We start from the raw sequence: 24,389 nt of genomic DNA, 5'->3' as shown, positions 1-24,389 counted from the left end.
GTATCAGAGATTCTGCCCACAACAACCTCAGAAGATTTTTCAAAGCTCAACATGTGAAATCACAAAAGAAACAAAGCAAGAAAAGAAATCAGAGAAACTGTCTGTAGCACCAGTAGCTATTCCCAGGAGGGATGTATTTCTAATGCATATTATTGGTTTCTAACCATGTAAGCTCTAAGAATAATCTAAGTTTTAGACAGGTTTTTGAAAGGAGTGTGTACCTTATAGGATGAAAATAACAGAATGTTAGAAGTGGAAGAGATCTTGAGATCATCTAGTCTAAATCTTGACCTTCCTCACATGAGGAAACTGAGACACAGAGAGATTAAAAGAGCTGTATGAGGTCACAAAGCTAATTGGTGACCAAACAGTAAATAAACCTCAGGTATTCCCACACAACTTAGTTCAATTCAACAAATATGGATTTAGTACTATCTGCAAGACATTATTCTAGGTGCTGGGAATATGTTTTTAAAATACCATTGAATCAGAAAGCTTGCCTTCTACAAAGGAAGTCAAACAAATATAGAAACAGAAGGTAATTTAAGGAAGGGGAGAACACTACCAAAAAACAAAATTTTATTGCCTCCTCTGAAATACATTCAAAGGTTGCAAACCTGAGTACCACCCACCCCCTCTGCTTAGGGGCAGGAAAGAGACTAAGTCTGAATGATAAACTTAATCATCACACTATATCTTAAAACCCACAGGCCAATGCATAATGTAAAGGTCGAAATAGTTCAACTATAGGTCCTTCAGGCTATTTTGGCAAGCATGGTTCTCAAGGTCTTTCTCATAGAAGATATTCTTTTGGGGTCCCCTAGACCATTTTGGGGATCCCTAAACCCTGACCCAAGGCTCTTGTCGAGCAAGAGGCCTTGATCTAGTGAGTAATGAAATGAGGCAGGAGACAAGGTGGTGAGAACTCCATTTATTCCAGCTAGCTCACATGCATATATAGTCTTAATTACGTGAACATTCCTAAGCCTGTACATTGGACCTATCACCTAACATTATTCCTTATATGGGTGTCTTCTCCATTGGACATCCGAAACTGGACAAAGAACTGCCATGTTGCCAACAAAGATGAGACCCTTCCTCCTGAAATCCATCTAGTTCCATCCCTACTGACAAACCCCCAGGTTATCTAGGCAGGGTCTCCATGTGGCATCCTGCAATGGACAGGGGTCGGCTGTACCTCGTCCCATTACAACTTCCCCTTTTTGTTTTGGTACAGTTGTTCTTTCATAGCCAACATGGTATGCTTAGTGGAGAAGAGGGAATTACGAATTGTCAACAATATCCATTTTAATAGTATTGGTATGATAGCAACTAATATAAGCAATGTTAGTAATCCTGATCCCGATGAAATTAGCCAAGTTTTTAGTGAGTGCCAGGGATCAGCATGTTGGAAAAAAATCTAGTATATGTTGAGCAGTTTTTTGTGGAAGTAGGTCTTCATGGGAAGCCTGATTGATATATTCTGTCAATTGAATCAATTGTTGGAGCTCTGAGGTCATATTATCATTGACTACACCTTGTAATTGAGCCCGAATCTTTTCCCATGCTATTTCAGTTGCATTATATTGTTTTGAAGTAAGACAAAAAGTGTTATACCTATAATCACATTGTAACTCTGATTGTAATTCTAGATATGCAACTTCATTTCCCAAAAACTGTATTGCTTTCTGTAAAGTATGAATAGCATTGTAAAATTCCTTATCCATTTGAGCCTGACGTTGAAATCCTTCTGAGACATTGCGCATGAGATCATGAAGAGCACTTGCTTCTTGGACACTATTCTGTATGTTAGAGACAGACATTGCCAGAGCAGTAGAACTAACAATTAGCTCAGCTAATAAGGTTATACCTAACACTACACATGAGATACATCTTTTGAATCGCATCAAACTTGTTATCTTTTGATCTAATACTGACATAATATTGTCAGTCACAGTGCGATACCATCCTTGTGTTTTCACTGCCATGAGTGCATACTTTGGCCTAGTAAGATGTAAAACCTTCCTTTTTCAAATTGTGGCCCTATGCATTCATGTACCGAACAATTCGGACAAGTTAAATTGAATATTCCTGTCATATTCATATGTGGCACAAGTGTAGACTGACTTGCACGATCCCACTTAAAGGCATGAGCTGATTTTAAACACACTCGTGCTGTAAGACTAATATGGTTTGTAAATATAGTACCATTTGGTCCTACAATAATAGATGGTCCTACAAAACCTTGTACTGTCTGTCCCCCAATAGCAGCAATCACCCGTTCAATCCCTACTGTATAAGAACCCTTGTCAGTAACATATCTAGGACTAGGATATCCTGAGATACAGCGATCTGGCCCAGAATACGATAGGTTGTGACAGGAAATAAGGCTCTCATTATAATGCTCTACGAATAACACAGTCTGTTGACATTGATGTGACTGACAATTTTCAAATGGTACGAAACCTGAATAATTATGATAAATGGAGACATTAGGATCATTCCTCTTTCTGCGTTGTGGTCCAGATCTTAAAATCATTTCTCGTTTTTGTCCCATGTCTCGTGCCCCATCCATTTTTGTACAATATGGTCTGTATCTCAAACCTATTTCTCGTTTTAGATCCATGTCTTGTCCCTCAATGACCCAACTCCATAGATGAAATAATCTAGAGTCCCCTCGATAACCCAAAGTCTCATGTCCCAGAGTTATGTTCACACACCATGTCATATCAGCCACTATATCATTAAAAACCCATGCAGTGCCAATCCATCGTCCATCAACCTTCTTTTGAAGACAGAGTGGTAATCCTGCAGTCAATCCAGTAAAGTTCATTCTTGGCTGTGAACCATTTGATTTACCTATAAATTCAAAGCCTTCACCCCCCAAACATGTGTGACAAACTGCCATGTAATACTGGTGTTGGTATCTTTTCACCCCATCTTATGACCCTCACCCACGGAGGATTTGGGATGAACATCCAGTGATGTGCATTCCCACTTATCTCCTGGGTCAGAGTTGAATGTCCTCCGACCCCAAGAGTCAGTAAGAGAAACAGAATCAACCTCCTCATTTTGATGACAAAGACTCCTTATTTGTTCTTCCAGCTTCTTTCTCCGCTTTGCTGCTCTCAGTCCCTTGCCCTGTGATTTTCTTCCCGTTGTCTCTTTCTTCTGTCAGCTGAAGCCTGCGTACTGGGACCCACTGTTCTTTCTCTTTTCCTGTGGAAATATAAGCATAACCCTTTCCCCGTATGATTATTTTCCCCAGACCATGCCATTGTCCTTCTGCATCACACCACATTGCCTGTTTTCCTTCATTCTCTATTTGTGTTTTTTCTAGAAGTGAAGTTCCTCTTGATGTTTTTATAGCAATAGCATATTTCATGGCTGCTGAAAGATTCTTATCATCGAATTTTAAATAATTTAATGTGTATAAGGCCAAATTGAGAGATGCCTGAGGGCCTTGTGTAATTCCCCCTTTTTGTTTTTGAAGGAACACGTTGAGAGTTTTATTCTTCCTCTCTACTATTGCCTGACTCGTAGGGTTATATGGTATTCCCAAAATATGAAAGATTTATAAAGAGAAATGCAATATTAGAACTGGGGCCCAAGTACATGCACTCAAGCACCCCACCCTGTCCCCCTTTAAACTGATGGGACCCAACACATTTTTGGGATAAGGGATGAAGGTCTTGGCTTCTGAAACTGCTTCCTGCTGAGACTGGACATAGAGCTGACCCTGCCTCACAGGGTCCCAACATTGGAGGGGTTGGGTCTTTAACCAATAGGAGGAACTTGGCGATTCAGAGGTGATAGGTGATGGTCTTGGACAAAGAAACCTAGGAGACACAAATCTGGCACAAAGATTAAACAAACGAGAACCAAAAAGGAGTAAGAATAAAATAACTAGAAGTGAGGTAGGTGTGACAATACTGTCAGACATCCTCACACTCTCTTGACATACTTAGTAACTATCTAGGATAGGAGGGGCTTGGATGATTCCCATTTGTCCCCAACCTCCTTATCTGCTTTCTATATATTTTGATCAAGCTTTTATTTAGCTTTCCAAATCTCTAGAACTGATCATTCAGACTGCTTCATATTCCTTTATATTTCTACCATAGATAAGATAGTGCATAAGTTATTACTGTTCACCAGCATAGCTGTATTGTCTTAAACAAAAGAGATTTCTATGTTGAATCTCACAACTGAATAGATGTTCATCATTGTTTCATCAGCTTGTTTATCTTTTTCTGATTATATTCACTCTGGAAGAAAAAACTTTAGAAATTAAGTTGTTAATAAGTTCACACATTAATTTTAACTTTTGCTTATCAAAACAGCAAGATCTTTTCTGCTTTATAGATCATTACATATTAAGTAGCAATACATTACCTTGAAAATGAACATTTTAATAGGCTTTAGCCTTATTTTGAAAAAAATTTCTTCTAAAAATATTCCTTATTCTTTTTTAAAACAGTTGAAATTTTATCATAGGGTTTAGAGAGTTACTAAACTTTTCAAAAGATTAGGTGAAACCTTTTGAAATGATAGTTGTCTTTTCACTTTGAAGCAAAAATAAACTTTTTAAAATTAAAATTTATTAAAACTTAGTTGGTATAAAAATATCCTAAGGAATATGAATTCCCAAAGTATTATAACAAACCAAATTCTTAGGTATTCCAGAATTCCTAGGTATCACAAAATGCTTTAATAAAAGTGCATAATAGAATCTTACATTGGTAACAGTAAGAGACTGATTACAGAAAAAAAATTACTGCTTTAAACAATAGGGACATCTTAAGGTGAGTCTTAAGTCATTTACATAAATTTCTGAACATGTTCCAATTTCAGATAAAAGTAATATTAAGTTTTCCAGAAGATTACACAAAAGGGCTCACATGTTATACTGATTACTTGTAATTAATCATAGAAGTTTGCTATAGAAGGAAAAAATAGGGACATGTGATATAGCAAATATGATAGGATAAAACATCTTTGACTCTGTTTGAATTCAGATAGCAGTGAATTTTTCCAGTCATGCAGTATCTGTGTTATAGCCAGACTCAGGAATAGTCAGGTGGGAAACATTCCTTTATAAAAAGACATAATGGGGAAACTGACCGGGAGGATCCCATCCTAGATTGAGTCTAGAATTGTCCCCTCGGTGTTTCCTCTCCAGATGCAAATTTCACCTGATAACAGTGCAGGATGCAGGATCACAGTCCCTCTGAGTAACTTGTGGCATATTTTCTCAGATACTGATTTAATGCAGACAACTATACCCAAATTCAAACTTAAACAAAAATATTTATGGTCCCAAATGCTTTTACCTTAAACAGCAAATTTCACTAATCACAACTTAAAGCCAACTACAGTTATTTGTATTCCCATGGAGTTGCAATAAGCAATGAGGATTAACAGGACTCACATACATAAGAGATTCCATTTAAGATCCTTCCTTCTCAAATTTAAAACTTGCTCTGATATAAAAGCAATTGTTAAAAATCTCTTCTATCTATTACAACTTTTGAGCAAGTCACATTCATTGTTTATGAATTATGTAAGCCAAACAATTTTCTTTCTTAGGACTGATGACCTTGTCCACATGAAAAGGGCCTTGGCAGTTTTACAAAATAAAAGGAATTGGCATGGATCCCATGCCTGCCAACCCCCAAACATACAGGAGGACTGTTCTGAATGGGCAGAACCAGTCTAGATAAAATTTTTACTCCATTCATTTCTTTCCAAACACAGTAATCAATTAACAATTTTAGGTTTAGCATTAAAACAGCAACTTCAAAAACTTAGTTAACAATCTTACAACTAATAACCAAATTATTTTAGCTGTAACTTCTTAAACAGGCAAAGATGAAAATACCTGGTTTTCTAAATGGCAATTATGAAACATTATAAGATAAGGTTAGTAGGACTGATAAAATTTTTAAATAACATAAAGGGCTACACACAATTTTTCCAACATCTTTTAGCTTCAACAAGATTCAGATTACAAATTGCTTTCTCTAACACCATTTCTGGATTACAGAGTAAAATAAAAATCACAATGGTTCTAATTTTTACTCAAGAAAATTTCACGTCTATGTCTACTCCTTAAAAATGTTTTTGAAAGAGAAAGTTGTAAAACTGCAAGTGGAAGTGAGGGAGACTCTGGAACAAAGTCCAGTGGCGCCTAGTCCCTCCTTTCCACTTGGGAATTCAAAGCTTTATCTCTGAGGTGTCTTTTTTCATTTTCAGATTTATGCATTTTCTCAATTTGCCTTAGTGCCAAATAATACAATAAATTCTGACCTGTCTTAAACATCCAATTAGGAGTGACATGTTTCACTTAAAATATGACCAGAATAACTACCTTTTAGTTGTATCCCATACACAAAAACTTTTCTCTTTTAGGTGAGGCATGAGATAATTAAAATGATATTCAATCTGCCTTTCTCATATGAGGGAAAAAATTTCCCCAATTTCTTCTTGTCTTTCTCTCCACCTTCACAACCTGGCCAGGGTTAGAAGGTAGAAAGAGAGAGAGAATTTTACCAACAACTTTCCAGTAAATTCCAAAACTTTTATGCTTTCCTTAAACTTCATACCCATGTTGTACTCCTAGTGGGCTTTGATTAAAGCCCCTTTAAAACTACACATACATTATTTCCTTGCATTTCTTATCTAAAACTGCATTCAGCAATCATATAAACTAAATGATATAAGATTAGGTTCTCACTTTCTCTCTCCCATTCTCCTCCCTGATGCTGCAGCCATCAGAGAGAAGGGATAAGGGGGATGGAAAAGAGATAACATTCCAAATTCCAGCTACAATGGAGCTGGCCGTAATAACTCACAAACACACACACACAGAACATGCAAAGACTGAACACATATACAGACAAAAAAAAAATTCACAAACTGAGAAAAGGTGGTAAGAAATCCTCTGCACAAAGTAGACCTATGGCTTGATTTCTTTTACTTAGTTCCAAACATACTTTGTGAGATTCAAATCTCCACAGTAAGTAATCTCCTTCAAGAGTGATTTTAAACTTGTTGGCTCCAGATCCCCAGTATTTTCTGATTCATAGCTAGTTAATTGTTCTCTTACAACTTTCCATGAGCTTATAGAGACTGGAGGTCTCTGTTTTGTCCAGGGACAAATTTTGTCTACTTCCTTTAAGAACTCCCTCATCACTTTCAATTGAATGACGACCCCCTGTGTCTTGGCTGATTTGTAAATTATCTTAACAAAAGTTTCTCTGTAGGCCATCTCTATTGATTCTAGTAGCCCCATAGTAAGATTTCTTTTCCTTCTTACTTCACTGCTCAATGAACAGGTTACTCACAGATTGCTGTCTTCCTTTCCTTGTCCTCCTGAGGTTGAGTGCACCAAAATTCGTTTCGGACTGGTCCCGGTCCAAGGCTCCTCAGGGTACACAGGTGTGTCTTTTCCCCTGCTAAAGGACAACACGTTTGGCCCTGCTCTGTGTTCCACAGATTTTTTCCACCCCGTGTATGGCTACCAGTTGTTGGGGTCCCCTAGACCATTTTGGGGATCCCTAAACCCTGACCCAAGGCTCTTGTCCAACAAGAGGCCTTGATCTAGTGAGTAATGAAATGAGGCAGGAGACATGGTGGTGAGAACTCCATTTATTCCAGCTAGCTCACATGCATATATAGTCTTAATTACGTGAACATTCCTAAGCCTATACATTGGACCTATCACCTAACATTATTCCTTATATGGGTGTCTTCTCCACTGGACATCCAGAACTGGAGAAAGAACTGCCACGTTGCCAACAAAGATGAGACCCTTCCTCCTGAAATCCATCAAGTTCCAACCCTACTGAAAAGCTCCCAGGTTATCTAGGCAGGCTCTCAGTGAGGCATCCTGCGATGGAGAGGGGTCAGCTCTACCTCATCCCATTACAGTATTAAAGAGTTAAAAAAATGGGATAATAAAAGTAGCACCATTATACAACCATGCTAAAAATTTTCTGAATATGTGCTCTCTTAATGAACGATGACATGGGCTATATGAAGCAACATGATCCATAATACAAAGAGATTAAAGCAAGTTAATAAGCAAACAGGGGAGAAAGATAAAATTCATATTCAAAATTCAATATAGTGATGTCAAGGTCAAAGGGACAAAAGAGGCAAATCTGACCTATACTCATACAAAAGAGTTTTTTTTAATGGACATATACAACAAGTCTCATTTTACAAAGAGTTAAGTACATCTCTAATTTAACTTGGCAGTGTAATGATTCAGTCAGTCAAACAAGAATTTACTAAATATCTACTGTGTAGCACCTACTATTAGGGGCTAGGTTTAAAGGGAAAAATGAAACAGTTCACACCCACAAGAACTTGGATTCTATTGGAGGAAGTCAATAGGAATATATAGAGATATGCAATATGTACGTATATACGCACATACACATATTTATATACACACATGCATCTATGTATAGGTATATGAGCATATATAATTTGTGTGTGTGTGTCCGTGTGTGTTAAATAGATGTTAGTCAGTTGGAGGAGGCACTGAGGGAATCAAGAAAGACTACATGTATCAGATGACTTGAATTGAGTCTGAAAGGAAATTATGGTTTTCAAAAGTCTAAGATGAGGAAGGAATGCATTCCAGGCATGGGGAACAGCCAATGCAAAAGCAACAAGATAAAAGAGTGCTGCATGAGGGAGAGTGCTGTAGTTGTGGCTGAGTTGTTTTCAACTCTTCCTGACCCCATCTGGGGTTATTTTGGCAAAGAAAACCACTGGAGTAGTTTGCTATTTCCTTCTCTAGCTCATTTTACAGATGAGGAAAACAGGATTCAGTGACTTGCCCAGGGTCACATAGCTACTGAGTGTCTGAGACCCAATTTAAACTGAGGGACAGTAACAACATCTATTTTGCTAATCACAGACTACATAAGGGAAGCAATGTGTAAAAGAGTGGAAAATAGGTTGAAAACAGGTTGTAAAGAGCTTTCACTACCAAAGAGAGGAGAGAAAGTCATACCTCCTGCAAGAATCCTTTCCCAGTCTTCCTTCATCTTAGGACTATGAAGGGAATTATGGTTTTTGTATTATTCTATATGATATGTGCAATGAATATACCAATAATTTGGGTTTCTTATAATTGTCTCTTCTCACTTGTGAGTCAGAAGCTTAAAAAATGCTGCTGGAGATGATGATTCAAACCCTTGACAATGCTCTCACCATCACTACTTTTTTGTGCTTATTAAGTGAAGCAGATTGAAAACTATAGAACCATTCCCATCACAGAACTCTGATCTCATGTTCCACCAAGTAGCGACCCCCAAGGACATGAAACAATACTGTTCCCACAGAACTAGAGAACACCTGTGTGGTGATTATTGTGCTTGTCCTGGGAAATCCCTCAGGCTCAGGAAATGATTTTTTGTCATCTACCTTCGCCATTCCCTTCGCACTTGTGATTGACATACATGATCTCTGCCTTCACTACAGTGAAGTGAAATTCTGATCAGAAGAGATCCTGATTTGCAAATCTGTTCCTCATAATGAAATAACTTAAATGAGCAGGAACTTGATTGCTGGTACTTTGTCTCTGGACTGCTCTGTCTCATCAGCAGTTTTCAAGGGGTTGGATGTAGGGTGAAGCCTTGAGCTCTCCGGTACTGGGGAGAAGGATCTTGGTGTCACTGGACATTTTTTCAGACTCTCAACTCACCTGTCTGACAGGTTTAATGTCACAATACAAGATTACACAAAAGGGCTTATTTGTATTACTGACCACTTACTCTGATCATTGAAATTTGCTATGAAAGGGGGAAAAAAAAGCAAGAACTTGTGACATACCAAATATGACAGGATAAGATATCCTTGACTCTGTTTAAATTCAGATATGAGTCAAAATTCCCCAGTCATGCAGTATCTGTTCCAATTCGTAGACAGATTCAGGAAGAGTCAGGTGAAAAATATTCCTTTTCAAAAGAACACAAGGGAAACTGAGCCAGGAGGATCCCATCCTAGACGGAGACTAACATTGTCCCCTTGACATTTTCCCAAATGCAAATCTTCATCTGTTAACAGTACGGTATCAAATTTCCTCTGATGAGTTTGTTGCATTTCTCTGATAGTGATTTAGTGCAGACACCTATACTCAAATTCAAACACACACAAAACAAAATTAATTATGGTCCCATGTGCTTTTTACATAAACAGAAAGTTTCCCCAATCACTGTTTAGAGCTAAATACATTTAGTTTTATTCTCATGGACTTGCAATGATCAACAGAGATTTATCAAAATTCCTATACATAAGGGATTCCATTTAACATCTTTCCTTCTCCAATTTAAACTTGCTATGTTGTAAAAAGTCACTTGTTAGAAGTCCATTCTCTCCATTGCACATGTATTTGCAACTTCTGAGCAAGCCAGATTCATTGTTTAGCAACTCCATAACCCAAACAAATTCTTTTCCTGGGGTTGATGACCTTGCCCACCCACATGGTTTTCAAAATAAGAAAAGTCAAAATGCCCCTCAGTGAGGGAATGGTACTGGTGCCCCTGGCTTCTGACCACCATACCTGCAGGAGAACGGTTCTGAATGGATAAAACCAATCTGGATAAGGTTTTCACCCAATACCCCATTTTCCATAAACAGTAATCAATAAACAATTTTGTATTTTAGTATTAAAAGAGTAACCTCAAATAACTTAATAAGCAATTGCACAAATTCTATAAATGACAGCAAAACAATTATAACTGAAAATTCCTATTAAACAGATATAAAACTTGGAAGTTTATGATTTCTTAAATTATAATAGTTGAAAATATTATAATACATGGTCAAGGATGACAGTACACCCCACAGCCCCACTGGAAGCACAGAATTACCTTGACAAGGGGGCAGAGCCAAGATGGCAGAGTAGAAAGATGCATATACCATAGCTCTTCCCCCACATCCCATAAAATACCTGTAAAAAATGACTCTCAACAAATTCCAGAGTAGCAGAAGCAGAAGCCACAGAATGACAGAGTGAAAGATATCTGCAGCCAAAGGTAACCTGGAAGGCCAACAGGAAAGGTCTATCCCATGAGACGCTGAGCAGAGCAGAGCCCAGCCCTGGCCATGCATCACTGGGAGGAACAAGACCAGAACAATCATCCTGGGCAGAATCCACAGCAGGGAGGATCTCAGATCCCTCAAGCCACAAGTGCCAAAGAAAACTTCAAAGGTCAGGGAGAGAGTTTTGCAAGTTGGGCAAGAGGGCAGCAGGGTTCCCCTCCAGCACAGGCCCCAGGCAGTGGTGGCAGGAGAAACAGTGAAGCAGCAGGGCTGCATGGTGCTGCCCAAGTCAGGCAGCAGCCACCATTGTGGGAATGGCTCAGCTTAAAGTCCCTGTGGGAATTCAGCAGCTGATCTGAATCTCAGCCCTGAGTACGGTCCTGGGGTGAGGAAGAGCACTAGGATGTTCCTCTTGACAAAGGATTCAGAAGTCAAGCAATTGGCTGTGAAAATGCCCACAAAAGGGAAAAAATATAAGACCACAGAAGGTTACTTTCTTGGTGAACAAGTATTTCCTTCCATCCTTTCAGATGAGGAAGAACAATGCATACTGTCAGAAGAAGTCAACACATTGATATCCAGTACCTCCAAAATGAATATGCAATAGGCTCAGGTCATGGAAGAGCTTGAAAAGCAAGTCAACAGCTTGTTAAAGGAGACCCAAAAAAATGCTGAAGAAAATAACACCTTTAAAAGTAGGATAACTCAGTTGGAAAAAGATGTCCAGACACCCAATGAGGAGAAGAAGGCTTTAAAAGGCAGAATCAGCCAAATGGAAAAGGAGATTCAAAAGCTCTCTGAAGAAAATAGTCCATTAAAAATGAGAGGAGTGCTGAGGGAAGCTAATGACTATCTCATAAACCAAGAAATTATAGAACAAAACCAAAAAAATGGAAAAATAGAAGACAATGTGAAATATCTCACATTGGAACAACAACTGACCTGGAAAATAGATCCAGGACAGCCAATTTAAAAATTATGGGACTACATAAAAGCCATAATCAAAAAAAGAGCCTAGACATCATCTTTCTTGAGATTATCAAGGAAAACTGTCCTGATATTCTAGAACCAAAAGGCAAAATAAATATTGAAGGAAACCACTAATAACCTCCTGAAAGAGACCTGAAAAGAGAAACTCCTAGGAATATTGTGGCCAAATATCAAGATTCCCAGGTCAAGGAGAAAGTATTGCAAGCAACTACAAAGAAATGATTCGAGTACTGTGGAAATACAATCAGAATAACACAGGGTCTGGGAGCTTCTATACCAAGGGATTGAAGGGCTTAGAATAGGATATTCCAGAAGTCAAAGGAAATGGGACTAATACCAAGAATCACCTAACCAACAAACTGAGTATAATACTTCAAGGGAAAAAATGGTCATTCAGTGATATAGAGGACTTTCAAGTATTCATGATGAAAAGACCAGAGCTGAATAGAAAATCTGACTTTCACACACAAGAATCAAGAGAAGCATGAAAAGGTAAACAAGAAAGGGAAATCACAAGGGACTTAATAAAGTTCAAGTGTTTATTTTCCTACATGGAAAGATAATATTTGTAAATTCTTGAGACTTTTCTCAATATTTAGGTAGTTAGAGGGATTATATACATACAAAGAGAGGGAACAGGGTGAGTTGAATAGGAAGAGATGATATCGAAAAATAAAATAAAATTAAGAGGTGAGAGAAGAATGTATTGGGAGGAGAAAGGGAGAAATGGAATGGGGCAAATTATTTCTCATAAAAGAGGTAAGAAAAAGTTTGTTCAATGAAGGGGAAAAGGGGTAGGTGATAGGGGAAAAATGAAGCTTACTCTCATCATATCTGGCCTAAGGAGAGAATAACATGCACACTCAATTTGGTATGAAAATCTATCTTACACTACAGGAGAGTAGGGGAGACAGGGATAGGTGGGATGTGGTGATGGAAGGAAGGGCAAATGAGAGGAGGGGGTAATTAGAAGTAAACACTTTTGGGGAGATAGTAGGACAAAAGATGGAAAAGAATAAATGGGAGCAGGATAGGATGTAGGGAAATGTAGTTAGTCTTTCACAACATGACTTTTATGGAAGTCTTTTGCATAACTAGACATGTATAACCCATATTGAATTGCTGGCCTTCTCAGTGAAGATGGGTGGGGAGGGAGGAAGGTAGAGAAGTTGGAACTCAAAGTTTTAAAAACGAATATTAAAATAATGTTTACATGCAACTGTGAAATAAGAAATACAGGCAATGGGGTTTAGAAATCTATCTTGCCCTACAAGAAAATAGAGGAGATAGGGGTAAGAGAAGACAGGGGTGTTATGGAGGAGAGGGTAGATTGGGGGAAGAGGTAATCAGAATGCATGGTGTCTTGGGGTGGGAGCAGGGAGGAGATCGGGAGAAAATTTGGGACTCAAAATCTTGTGAAAATGAACGTTGAAAACTGAAAAGAAATAAATTTCTAATACTTTTTTAAAAAGAAAATCATAATCAAAGCTTATGCTTAATCAAATACATTATCAAATATTTATCATTATCAAATATTTATCAGTTGTATATCAGATTCGGGACACATACAGATGCATAAACATGAACAAATGTTGTTTACCAAGTTTAGAGGGACACACATCATTAGAAGTTGAACAAATTTAGGCAATATAAACTTGTTTTTTAGTAGTTGTTTATCAAATATGGGAGATACACACACGCACTTGACAAACTAGTTCACTCAGTGCTTATCCTACTATAGAGAAAGAGTTTACACAATATCTAAGTCACAAAATGAAAGCTTAAAACAAAACAGGATTGCTCGTTGTAAGTTAACAAACTTCTTCTCACTAAAAGCGAGTTTCATATTAAGGAAGATTCAACAAAGGAGAATTAAATGAAATACTTACATAGGTAGGAAGAGAATCAAGGAAGAGAAGAGTCATAACAACACAAAGAGGAGAAAGTAAGGATCTAGGAGACAAAAGCGACCAATAGTCTAATAATAGTAAACACACAAATAAATAATGATAAACAATAAAGTCATCTAATAAATCTCTCTGCCAACTGTGTCCTAGTTTGGCACAAAAAAAAACAAGGCTTAAATATAATCATAAGAAATCTTTTAGAAAGGGCAAGAAATTCTCTCATACTTCAAAGTTTGCATTAAAATTACAAATCAAGGTGGGGTGTCAGATCCAAGATGTCAGAGTGGAAAGATGGACCTGTAGAAGCTCCTACACACACACATAGCCCACGAAATACCTGTAAGAAAGGACTCTAAACAAATCCTAGAGCAGCAGAAGCCACAAAATGACAGAGTGAAAGAGATTTTCAGGCTGAGGTAGTATGGAAGGCTGACAGCCAAGGTCCACCACACCAGTGTGGTGGGCAAGCACAGCCCATGAATCCCAGTCCTGCCTTGGCTTCAAGGTACGGGCAGGGACAGGACAAGAGCAGGCCTCTGGGGCAGAATCTCTGGACAACGGCTACGGTTCCCAGATCCCTCAAACTACAAATGCCAAAGACAGTTTCAAAGGTCAGTGGCAAAGCTCTCCCACCTGGGTAAGAAGGGAATACGGTCTGGCCCTGCTGGCAGCAGCAACTGCTGTGGCAGCATCCATTTGGGGAGCCCTTAGCCTAAAGGCCATTGGGGAACTGAGTGGCTGATCTGTATCTCAGCCCTGAGTGACTGTCCTGGGGTAAGGAAGAGTGCTGGCATGGTGGAGGTACTTGAGGCTCTGGAGAGGGAACTCTACTGGAAGATCCTGGGCAGCACAGAGGGCCTGCAGGTGCTCACAGATAAGAACACAGGCCAGAAGAGGAGTAAACTCCTCTCCCTTCATTGTGCCACCTTGGATGAACTGAGAACTTACAGGTCCCTAGAGTATACCCTCCTCTTCACAAAGGACTCAAAAGTCAAGTAACTGACTGGGAAAAGTCCCAAAAGGGGGTGAAAGTTAGATTGTAGTAAGGTACTTTCTTGGTGAACAGGTATTTTCTTCCATCCCTTCAGATGAGGAAGAAGAATAGGTACCAACAGAGGAAGACATAAAACTCAAGGCTTCTGCACCCAAAAATGCCAAAATAAACATGCAGTGGTCTCAGGCCACAGCAGAGCTCAGATAGGATTTTGAAAACCAAGTAAGAGAGGTGGAGGAAAAATTGGGAAGGGAAATGAGAGTGATGCAAGAAAATCATGAAAAGCAAATCAACAGCTTGCTAAAGGAAAGCCCAGAAATGGTGAAGGAAATAACACCTTAAAAATAGGCTAATTCAATTGGCAAAAGAGGTCCAAAAAGCCAATGAGAAAAACAGTGCTTTTAAAAGCAGAATTACTCAAATGGAAAAGGAGATTCAAAAGCTCATTGAAGAAAATATTTCTTTAAAAACTGGAATGAAGAAGATGGAAGTCAATGACATTATGACAAACCAAGAAATTACAAAATAAAACCAAAAGAATGAAAAAATAGAAAATAATGTGAAATATCTCATTGGAAAAACAACTTACAAGGAAAATAGCTCCAGGAGAGACAATTTAAAAATTATGGGACTACCTGGAAGTCATGATTTAAAAAAATGAGTCTAGACAACATCTTTCACGAAATTATCAAAAAAATCTGCCCTGATATTCTAGAATCAGATGACAAAATAAATATTGAAAGAATCCACAGATCACCTCCTGAAAGAGATCTGAAAAGAGAAATTCCTAAGAATGTTACAATCAAATTCCAGAGTTCCAGGTCAAGGAGAAAATATTGCAAAAAGCCAGAAAGAGAAGATGGCAGAGAAGAAAGACACACATATGCAGCGTCTCCCCAAACAGCCCATAAAATACCTGTAGAGAGGGACTCTCAACAAATTCTGGAGCAGCAGAAGTGAAGAACAACAGAGTGGAAATTTCCAGCCCAGGGTGACCCAAAAGGCCCAAGGAAAATGTCTGTTGCACCAAATGCAGAGAAGAGCCCAGCCCAGCCTTGGCCATGTGGCTGGCGAACAGCCTTCAGGTGAGGAATCTCCAGTTGTGGGATCCCCAGTCCCAGCAGCAGTGATTTCACAGATCCCTAAACCCACAGGTACCAAAGGTCAGTGACAGGGTTTTCTCAGCTGGCCAGGAAGGGAGAAGGGCCTTCCATAGCTTTGGCATTAAGCAGCTTCTACAGAGGCCAACACTAAATGCACTGCAGAGGCCATATCGGTAGGTGCAGCAGCAGCTTCCACTGTTGGAGCATAAAACCCCCTGGGGGCAAGGAGGAGATGAGTCTTGCCTCAGGCCTGACTGGAGGCCCTGGAGGAGGTGGTCTTTGTATCCCACTGAATGGTGGTCCTGCCCCTCCAGCTTATCTGAAAATCAGTCCCCAATGCTGACTTGGTGGAACTGAAGGCCAGGTGGCTGTGGAGAGGTAAATGCTAAGATTCTGGGCACAAAAATCCCTCTATGTGTCCAGAACAGTGCACACTTGATTGTGGCACCTTGGAGGAACTGAGATCTTACAGATTCCCAGAGTATACCCTACTCTTGACAAAGGACACAAAAGTCAAGGAACTGGTTGGAAAAAATGCCCAAAAAAGGGAAAAAAAATAAGATTATAGATGGTTACTTTCTTGGTGAACAGATATCTTCTCCCATCCTTTCAGATGAGGAAGAATAATGCCTACCATCAGAGAAAGACATAAAACTCAAGGCTTCTGTATCCAAAACATCCAAAATAAATATTCAATGGGCTCAGGTCATGGAAGAGCTCAAAAAAGACTTTGAAAATCAGGTAAGAGAGGTGGAGGAAAAATTGGGAAGAGAAATGAGAGAGATGCAAGAAAAGAACGAAAACCAGGTCAACACCTTGCTAAAGAGACCCAAAAAGATGCTGAAGAAAATAACACCTTTAAAAATAGGCTTACTCAATTGAAAAAAGTGGTTCAAAAAGCCAATGAGAAGTAGAATGATTTTAAAAGCAGAATTAGCCAAATGGAAAAGGAGGTTCAAAAGCTCACTGAAGAAAATAGTTGTTTAAAATTTGGAATGGAACAGATGGAGGCTAATGACTTTATGAGAAACCAAGAAATCACAAAACAAAACCAAAAGAATGAAAAAATGGAAGATAATGTGAAATATCTCATTGGAAAAACAACTGACCTGGAAAATAGATCCAGGAGAGACAATTTAAAAATTATGGGACTACCTGAAAGCTGGGATCAAAAAAAGAGCCTAGACATCATCTTTCATGAAATTATCACAGAAAAGTACCCTGATATTCTAGAACCAGAGGGCAAAATCAATATTGAAAGAATACACCAATCATCTCCTGAAAGAGATCCAAAAAGAGAAACTCCTATGAATATTGTGGCCAAATTCCAGAGTTCCCAGGTCAAGAAGAAAATATTTCAAGCAGCTAGAAAGAAATAATTCAAGTATTGTGGAAATACAATCAGGATAACAGAAGATATAGCAGCTTCTATACTACGGGATCGAAGGGTGTGGAATACTATATTCCAGAAGTCAAAGGAACTAGGACTAAAAGCAAGAATCACCTACCCAGCAAAACTGAGTATAATATTTCAGGGGGGAAAAATGAAATTTGAATGAAATAGAGGACTTTCAAGCATTCTTGATGAAAAGACCAGAGCTGAAAAGAAAACATGACTTTCAAACACAAGAATGAAGAGAAGCATGAAAAAGTAAACAGCAAAGCAAAGTCATAAGGACTTACTAAGGTTGAACTATATACATTCCTACAGGGAAAGACAATATTTATAACTCTTGGAACGTTTTTCAAAATCTGGCTGGTTGGTGGGATTACACACCCACACACAAACACACAGAGCAGGGGGTAAATTGAATAGGATGGGATCATATTTTAAAGCAATGAAATTAAGCAGTGAGAGAGAATATATTGGGAGGAGAAAGGGAGAAATGCAATCGGACAAATTATATATCATAAAACAGGCAAGGAAAAGACTTTTCAGTGGAGGGAAAAGGGGGGGGAGGTGAGAGAAAAAAAAGAAGCTTACTCTCATCACATTCGACTGAAGGAAGGAATAAAACACACACTCGTTTTGGTATGAAAACCTACCTATCTTACAATACAGGATAGTAGGGGAGAAGGGGAGAAGCAGGGTGGGGGGATAATGGAAGGGAGGGCAGTGGGAGGAGGGAGCACTCTTGGGGAGGGATAGGATCAAAAGAGAGAATAGAAGAAACAGGGGGCAGGAAAGGAGGGAGGGAAATATAGTTAGTCTTACACAGCACAACTATTATGGAAGTCATTTGCAAAACTACACAGATATGGCCTATATTCAGTTGCTTGCTTTCCCAAAGGGAATGGGTGGGGGAAGAGAAGCTGGAACTCAAAGTCTTAGGAACAACTGTTGAGTATTGTTCTTGCAACTAGGAAATAAGAAATACAGGTAAGGGGGTATAGAAATTTATTTTGCCCTTCAGGACAAAGAGAATATAGGGATAAGGGAAGGGAGAGATGTTAGAAGGGAGGACAGATTGGTGATAGGGGTAGTTAGAATGCTTGGTGGTTTGGGGTGGGGGGGAGGGGAGAAATGGGAAGAAAATTTGGAACCCAAAATTTTATGGAAATGAAAGTTGAAAACTTAAACAAACAAATAAATAAATAAGACTAAAAAAAAAAAGAAACTAGAAAGAAACAATTCAAGTATTGTGGAAATACAATCAGGATAATACACTATTTAGGAGCTTCTACACTAAGGAATCCAAAGGCTTGGAATACAATATTCCAGAAGTCAAAGGAATTAAGATTAAAATCAAAAATCACCTATCCAGCAAACCAAGTATAATACTTCAGGGGAAAAAATGGTCATTCAATGAAATAGAGGACTTTTAAGTATTCTTGATGAAAAGACCAGAGCTGAATTAAAAGTTTGACTTTCACACACTAGAATCAAGAGAAGCATGAAAAGGTAGACAGGAAAGACAAATCATAAGGGACTTACTAAAGTTGCGCTGTTTATATTCCTACATGGAAAGATAATATTTGTAACTCTTGAAACTTTTCTCAGTATTTGGATATTGGAGGGATTACACACACACACACACACACACACACACACACACACGTATATAAATACATACATAGACAGAGAGAATAAGGAGGGTTGAATAGGGAGGGATCTAAAAAAAATAAAATTAAGGGGTGAGAGAGGAATGTACTGGGAGGAGAAAGAGAGAAATGGAATGGAGCAAATTATCTCTCATAAAAGAGGCAAGAAAAAGCTTTTTTCAGTGGGGGGTAATGGGAGAGGTGAGAGGGAAAAAGTGAAACTTACTCTTATCACATTGACTTAAGGAGGGAATAACATGCACACTCAATTTGGTATGAAAATCTATCTTACACTACAGGAAAGTACGGCAGAAGGGAAGAAGTGGGGTGAGGGGATAATAGAAGGGAGGGCAAATGGAAGGAGGGAGTAATTAGAAGTAAACACTTTTGGAGAGGGACAAGATCAAAAGATAGAATAGAATAAACAAGGGGCAGGATAGGATGGAGGGAAACATCGTTAGTCTTACACAACATGACTATTAGGGAAGTCATTTGCAAAATTGAACATATATAGCCTACAATGAATTGCTTTCCTTCTCAGTGGAGATGGGTGGGAAGGAAGGAAGGGAGAGAAGTTGAAACTCAAAGTTTTAGGAGCAAATGTTGAGAATTGTTTTTTATACAACTGGCAAATAAAAAATAGAGGTAATGGGGTATAGAAATTTATCCTCCCCTACAAGACAAGAGAAGATGAGGATAAGAGAAGAAAGGGTTGTGATAGAAGGAGGGCAGGTTGGGGGAAGGAGTAATCAGAATACACAGCATTGTGGGGTGCGTGGAGGAGAGAGATAGGAAGAATATTTGGAACTCAAAATGTTGTGGAAATGAATGCTGAAAACTAAAAATAAAGAAATAAACATGAAAAAAATAAAATTACAAATCAAGAATAGAATATAATGTCAATACAGAGAAAATGAGTCAAAGATACATTTATCATGTTAGAGTATAACAAGTAGTATTTACCGCTCAAGGCCTCCAATATGTAAATAAGTTACTGCAAATCACAATAACGCCCCCCAAAATAAATTATCAGGACAGGTCAATCACATTGACACAATTGTTAGTATCTTCTGATACCCCACAGTGTGTGATAACACATGGGCATTTGTCCCATAGAACCATTTGTCTTGATCAAAACTATGAACTTTTAAAGTCAGAATCTACAAAATGCTGCCAAGCATAAGGTCTTTCTTGATTTTTAAATTTACCTTTATATTTTTGACTTTCACTTCATGTTTCAACAATCCTCTTTCTTCTCTTTAATTAGTACAACAAAGGACATCTCAAACTTCAGACATTTCAGCACATACCTCTTCTTTGTTCTAGATTAAACCCTTTGGCATCCAAATAGAAAAGGAGTCAAGCAACATCATACAAATTACAATTACCGTATAGAGGCAAAGAACCGCAATAGTTAATATAAAAAATTCAGGTTCAATGGTATAATCAAGGAATACAAAAATAAAATCATAACAGGATTTAAAACTCAACTGTCTGTCTTCCTGGGATTTTATCTCCTGCTTTCTAATGTAAACAAATAAATTGTGAATATGCTCAGATGTATCAAGAATGTGAGTATAGCCTATTCTCCTTATTAAGATACATATTCCACCACCTTAGCTAGGATGAAATTCAGAGCCAATCAGTCTTGGAGAGCCGTTGTTCTGACAGCAATCACCATTGCAGGAAATCAACAATATCTTTATTTACTTTCTCTATAAGTCAAGATAAGAAGGTTTCTTATTAATATTTCTAGCAAAGTAGTATGATCATAATATATTTTTAAATTATTCTTGCTTAGAGATTATTCTTAACATCAAATGAAACCTGAAGGAAGTTGTGTGTCATTGTATTTAATGGATTTGGACAATGACAGTCAATAAAATTTCTATTCTTTTCAGAGTAATTTAAATAGGGAGCAATATCTTTTAATCAGTATTAATTTCTCATAGTAATTAAGAGCATGTGAGTGGTCAGAAACAAGAAAATACATCCATTATTTAGGAACATTCAAGACTTTACAAAACCAGAGGGAAACATCCTCATATTCATTTGCAGGATGCAGTGGTCTTCTTGTCCAAAACATCTGACTCATTCTGATACTGTCAAATAAGACAGAGCAGTCTACTGAGGAACTGATAAAAATATTACTAACCATATCTAGTTTTTGAGCTAGGAGCAAGGTAAAGGCCTTCTTCCTTGTCTAGATGTGCAAAATGACCTCCAAGATACCTTCCAGTTCTAAATTTATAATTTTATGATTCGTTCAGATTAGAAAAGAAATTCAATACTAATTATAAATGTATAGAATGTATAAAATATGTTGGAGTCTAGCTATCAAGATATACAAAAATTATATAACTATGGCTATAAAACTTCTTTGCAGAAATATAGACATAAATAAATGAAGAGATAATCTTTGCTCTTCATTAGGTCATGTTAACAGAATAAAAAAGGCAATGCTACCCAAATTAATTTTCTTATTCTGTGCCACATCAATCAAACAACCAAAGGATTACTTTGTGGAGCTTAAAAAATAAAAAAAAAATTCATGAGAAAGAAAAAAACCAAGAATCTGAAAAGAAAATTTGAAAGGAAGTGAGGAGTGGAGTTTACTAGTACTAGACCTCATACTCTCGTACAAAGCAGTAAACATCAAAAACAATTTGATAATGGTTGAAAGAGAAAAGAAAAGTTAATGAGTTGTGTCATCAAGTCAATATTCACAGCACTGGTGGTGACTATGAATATGCCAGCATAGTTTTCAAGTGCAAAGTATAAAAGACTCTCCATATAGAAGGTAGAAAAAAAATATTTACTTAGACACAGCAAGCCAAATTCCAGAACCAGAAAGCTAATTCTGTCATGGTGACAAAGAAGTTAATAAACATGATCACTGCAGCAGGCAAAGCCATTCCCAAGCCTCCTCACCTCTGCCAGGCCGTTCTCACAAGTCAGTACTCATATTCCTGAGCCTTGCCATGCCTGCCTGCCTGGCTGCCTGCATCCTCTCTCCCCTGACCCTCACTTCCTCCCAGTTCTGCCCCACCCTTCCTCTTTCAGCTGTTCAGCCATCTCCTCCCAGCACATATGACTTAGGCTTCCACGTGATTTAAGCAGGTCACATGTGCCTATTAATGAATGAGAAAGATCTTTCCATTTAAATTGCTATTACTTGAACACAACAGATTAGAAACACATTCTAGAGAAGCAAATGAAAATAGTAGCCTAATATTTGATAAAGCCAAAACTACTGAGGCAATAACACTCTTTGGACAAAATCCTCTGGGAAAACTGGCAACTCTGTCACTCTTAAATCCTTGGTCCTCTTGGAAAACAAAGGATGATCAACAGCAACAGAATAGGATCAATTAACTGTTTTTTAAAAAATCTTTTTTTAAACCAATATCTCTAAGAAAGAACTGAAACCTATAATAAATTGGGAATTGATATAAATATGTAAGAAATAAAGCCTCTGTACAATTGAATAATGGTCAGAGGATATGAAAAGGCTTTTCTCTAGGGATGAAATTCAACATACCTTCAGCCCTTAGTACAGTGTCTGGCACATAGTAGACACTTAATAAGTATTTATTGATCTATTGACCTTTTGGGGAATGACTGAACAAGTCATGGCATAGGAATGAAATAGAATATTATTATGAAAGAGACAGCTTCAAAGAAACCTGGGAAGAGATGTATGAACAGATGCACAGTGAATTGAGCAAAACCAGGAGTACTCTTTTTGTCTTAATCACAACATTGTAGAGGATAATAACTTTTGAAACACTTTAGAACTTTAATCAGAATAATGATGTACCTCTTGGCATAGATTCAGAATTAAAACATATACATTTTAGACACAAATTTAATATACTTGAAGGTACTTCTGTTTCAAGAGAGAAGTTTCATTGGAGGGGGTAATTTTTTGAAAAATAGTTTGTAGGAAAGATAGTAACAAAATAGAAAGAAGAAAGAAAAAAGTAACAATGAATCATTTAAAAAAAAAGAGCCAAAAGGCAACATACACAATCGGTTCATCTTACTGCGTCAAATTTAAAATATTTTAAAAGAAAAATTATCTCTAATAGATTCACAGCTTCACGAAAAATTCAGATTTTCTAGCCTTGTCTGGATATGCAAATATTTAGATTTATTAATCATTTTCTAATTCATAAGTTAGATACCTTTTAAAGAAACACGAAATCATCTTAAAGTCTGCAAAGCCATTTGGAAATTGAAATCCAGGTGAATGCGAACAAGTCTTCAAAGACATGGCCAATAGTATCACACATGCAGATGTTGCCGGCCTTTAAAGATCTAAGTAAGCCTTTTGTCCTGCACACAGAGGCTAGCCTGGAAGATTTGAAACTGTCCTACAACCAGAAAATTATGATCAACAGAAACCAATTTAATTTCCCAGCAGAGAAATGATGCACAAATCCATTTTCAAAAGCAACCAAGAGATAGAATTCTAAGAAGAAACTTTGGAGTTTAAGAAACACAAGTTAGCAGAAATATAGCAAATTAACCCTCATATAGTTGTTGAGACATTAGGGAACTTTTCTGTGTACAAAATAGTTCCAGAGGGTACAAAGGACTCAGTTAAGACTATTCATCATAAACACTTATTGTCTATAAAAGTGCTACTTCCACTTTCTAAAAAGCAGATGGAAGAAAAGTAATAGATATTTACCTCAATGAACTCTGCCCAAAAGAGACTGCCCATTGGTTGTACTAAGACTCTCTGAAGCAGATACTGCCTCTGCATATCATGTTTTCAGGACTTCAGAAACCTGACAATCTTGCCTTAAAACCTAAAAGCAATTCTTTTTTGCCTAAAACTTCACCTAGAGGTACAATTAAAACAAGATAACACACAAGTCAAGAATATACTAATACTCAGTCTGGCTCTTCTTGTATGTTCAGGTTTGGGAAAGTAGGCCTATATGGTATGATGAGGATGATCAGCTCAGGTATAAAGGTGAAGAGGGTAGCAGGTGTGTTGGTGATGGATTTTTGCTTATTGTTAATGCAATTTTGCTTCTTAATGGAGGATCTTTCCCATCCATTAACAGCCCCTTGTGATTTGCCCTAGTCACATGGAAGTCTGAGTCACATGGAACTTGTGGTGGGAAGAGCTTGCTGAATAGGTGGAACAGGAAAGTGTGGAGCAGGAAGGGTAGAGCAGGAAGAGGCAGAGCTGGAGCAGGCCTGAGAGGAAGTTGGTCAGGCTAGTCAGAGCTGGGAAGGATTCAGTAAAGCAGACAATTGACTGTGAGTGAGAGAAGG

The 24,389-nt window shown here is 37.9% G+C and overlaps 1 long non-coding RNA gene across 1 annotated transcript; it reads right to left on the bottom strand.

Moving 5' to 3' along the window:
- Nucleotides 1-896: 896 nt before the first annotated feature.
- Nucleotides 897-20,450, bottom strand: LOC140533852 (uncharacterized). The gene is made up of 3 exons (XR_011977081.1): nucleotides 20,306-20,450; nucleotides 9,850-10,147; nucleotides 897-7,457 (listed from the first exon to the last, which is right to left on the bottom strand). It is a non-coding gene; the product is annotated as an uncharacterized lncRNA (long non-coding RNA).
- Nucleotides 20,451-24,389: the final 3,939 nt, after the last annotated feature.

This window comes from Notamacropus eugenii, chromosome 3 (assembly GCF_028372415.1).
Source record: "Notamacropus eugenii isolate mMacEug1 chromosome 3, mMacEug1.pri_v2, whole genome shotgun sequence".
Taxonomy (NCBI): domain Eukaryota; kingdom Metazoa; phylum Chordata; class Mammalia; order Diprotodontia; family Macropodidae; genus Notamacropus; species Notamacropus eugenii.
This window is presented reverse-complemented; position numbering and strand designations above follow the sequence as displayed.